Source organism: Pteropus medius, unplaced genomic scaffold (assembly GCF_902729225.1).
Source record: "Pteropus medius unplaced genomic scaffold, Ma_sr-lr_union100, whole genome shotgun sequence".
NCBI lineage: Eukaryota > Metazoa > Chordata > Mammalia > Chiroptera > Pteropodidae > Pteropus > Pteropus medius.
In genome coordinates this window covers 18,372,634-18,376,234 of record NW_024340701.1, presented here as the reverse complement: position 1 = coordinate 18,376,234, position 3,601 = coordinate 18,372,634, and positions in this window count along the sequence as shown.

Below are 3,601 nucleotides of genomic sequence, written 5' to 3'. Positions count from 1 at the left end.
AAGAGTTTCATTTTATTATGAAGAATCTCAAATAGGAAAAGAAATTTCTCAAATCTGTCAGGAATGATTATAAAGAGGCAGGAAGAGTCTCAAATATGTCATACATGATCTCAAACAGTTAGGAATTGTCTTAAAGACATGAAAAAGATTATCGAAAATGTCAGAAAGAATAACAAATGTGTCTTATTTGAGAACCTTCCTGTTCCAGACACAGAGAAAGAGATCTAAATTCCTTTGGAAGGGTCTCAGACTTGTCAGAAAGCTTTCAAGTAAGTTGAGAAGGGTCTCAAGCAAGTCAAAAAAGGTTCCTAATATGTCAGGAAGAGTCACAAAGAAGTCATGGATGCTCTAAAACACATCAGGAAGGGATTTAAATACACCAAGAAGGTTCTCAAAAATGTGAGGAGAGTCTCAAACATGACAAATGGGGGTCTTAAACTTCACAGGAATGGTCCAGAACAGAGAGGAAGAGTCTCAAATTGGACCACATGGATTCAAAGTAACCAGGAAAAGCTTTAATTTTGTCAGTAGGGTATCAACCAAAAAGAGGGTCTCAAATACAACCGGAAGGATCTCAAAGATTTCAATAAGAGTCTCAAGTCAAGAAGTGTGTCAACCATGTCAGAGAAGGTCTCAAATATGTCATGAAGAGTCTCAAATGAGTCATGAAGACTCACAAACTTTTCAGGAGGAGTCTTAAATACATAAGGAAGGTTGTTAAGCACAGCATGAGAGTCTCAAACATGTAAGGATGAATCTTAAATTTGTGAGGAAGTGTTTAGAACAGAGAGGAAGAGTCTTAAATACATGAGGAAATATCTTGAACAAGTCAAGAAGGTTCTCAAAGTAGTTAAAAAAAGTAATTAATAAGTTAGTAAGGGTCTCAAAAAGAAAAGAAGTGTCTTAGATACAGGAGTGTCACCATGTAAGAAAGGTCTCAAAAGTCAAATACATTAGGAAAAAATCTCAACTACATCAGGGGGAGTAGGAAACATGTTCAGAAGGGACTCAAACAGGTCAGAAATTGTCACAAACAGAGAGCAAGAGTCTCAAATATGTCAAGAATCTTATCAAACAATTCCAGAAGCATCTTAAAGTCATTAGGAAGAGACTTAAAGACATCGGTGAGGGATTGAACAGAGATAAAGGGTCTCAAATTCCTCAGGCAGAGTTTCAGATAGATCTGGAAGGGTCTCAAATAGATAGAGTCTCAAAAAACGTCAAAAGGATTCCAAACAAGTCAGGGCGAGTCTCAGATATGTCAGGAAGGGTTTCAGATAAATGAAAGAGCCTCTCAAGATGTCAGGAAGAGTCTCAGATAGGTTAGGAAACATCTCGAGCATGGCTGAAAATGTTTCAAGTATGTCAGAAAAGGACTCAAATTGTTCAAAAACATTACAGGAATTGTTCAAAAACATCAACGAAGGTTTCAACTCATGAGGGGAGTCTCAAACATGACTGGAACTGGCTCAAACAGTTAAGAAGAATTTAAAATACATTAGGAAGAAGTTCAAATAAGCCAGAATGTAACTCAAAAGAAGTTAGGAACAGTTTAAAGTGGTCAGGAAGAGTCTCAAACAAATCAGGAGAAGTAGGAAACATGTCAGGAATAGTCCCAAGTAAGTCCAGGAGGGTCTCAAACTGAAGGAATCTTAAATAGAAAAGTTCTCAAATCTGTTAAGAAGTGTCTCAGCAAGTCAGATAGGGTCTCGAACATGTTAGAAATGGTCGTGGATAAGTCAAGAAGAGTTTCAAACATGTCAGGAAGGATCTCATATTCAATAGGCATCAATAATGTCAGGAAGTATCATAAACAAACGTGAAGAATCTAATACGCATCAGAAATAATCTAAAACAACTTAGGAATGGTGTCACACAGTCATAGAGGTTGTCGAACAAGTCAGGAAATGTCCCAAAGTCATCAGACAGAATCTCAAACAGTCAGGAAGGGTCTCAAATATATCAGGAAGCATCTCAAACAAGTCAGGAAGGATCTCAAAGTAGGCAGAAAGACTTTTCTATATGTTGATAAGGTTCTCAAAGAGACAGAGTCTCAGATACTTCAGGTACAATCTCAAAAAAAGTCAGAAAAAGTGTCAAAGTCCTCAGCATAAGTCTCAAAATATATCAGTAAAGGTCTCAAACATACAGGAAGGGATTAATTACATCAGTCAATATCTCTAAAACCTCAAGAAGTGTCTCAAACATGTCAAAGGGAGACTCAAACAGTCAGAAACAGTATCAACCAAGCCGGGAAGGGGTCAGATATGTTAGCAAGGATTTCAAATATATCATGAATGTTCTCAAACAAGCCAGAAATAGTCTCAAACATGGTAGGAAGTATCTCAAAGTTGTCAGGAAGAGTTTTCATTACCTCAGGAAGGGTCTCAACAAGTCAAGAAGGTCTCAAATACTTTTGGAAGGGTCACAAACAGAAAGAGTGAGTCTCAAATAGTCAACCACGTTCTCTAACATGTTAGAAAGTCTCCAAAAAGTCATGAAGGGTCTGAAACTTTAGGAAGAGGCTTAGTGCATCAGGAGGTTTCTGAAGTAGATCAGGCAGGGTCTCAAACATGTCAAGAAGTTTCAAACACGGTCAGAAAGGCTGCCAAACAAGTCATGGAGGGTCTCAGACATGTCAGGAAGGGTCTGAAATATGTCAGGTAAGATCTTAAACATGGCAAGAATCATCTCAAAGAAGTTAGGAAGTGTCTAAAAAAGACCAGAAGAGTTTTAAATATGTAAGTAAGAGTCTCAAACATACAGGAATACATCGATACATCAAGAATGGTCTTAAACATGCCAGCAAAAGTCTCGAACAGGTCTGGAAGAGTCTCAAACATGTCAGAATGGGTCTCCAAGTTGTCATGCAGAGTTTTAAATGTGGCATACAGGAAGAGTCTCAAATATGTTGGGAATCATCTCAAACATGTTAGGAAGCATGTCGAAGTCCTCAGGACTACTCTCAAATACATCAGGGTTTCAAATACATCTGGATGGGTTTCAAGTACTTCAGGAAGTATCTCAATCAAGTCAAGAACTCTCAAATATCTCAGAAAGGGGGTCTCACAGGAAAGGATGGGTCTGAAACAAGGTAGGAATGGTCTCAAACATGCTGAAATAGTCTCAAACAAGTTAGGAAGAGTCTCATACAAACCAGGAAGGGTATCTAATTCCTTAGACAATGTCTAAAAGAAGTCAGGAAGGGCTTAAATAAGTCAGAAAGAATCTCAAACAAATCAGAAATCTCAAATATGTCAGTAAAGGTCTTAACTTAGAAAAGGACAGTTCATTTTTAAAGAAATGCTTTTGACCACTCTTTTGTTACCATGATGACCCTGAGCCACTAGCTGTATGCTTTGATATGCTCAGAATTTCAGAAAGGGCCAGAAATACGTGGCTGTTTCATCCTCTCCACCCCCTCCCACATTTGCTTTATGACCAACTGATAGAATGCCAGACTCTTCCGACATAACTTCCAGGTCGTGGTCAAAGATCCAGTGTTTATTTCCTTCTCCATGCATTTATATCACAGCTGTCAGCTTGGAACTTTTCAACAGCAAAATGAATCCAAGCTCAGAAGATCTTTTTCTAAAAGACC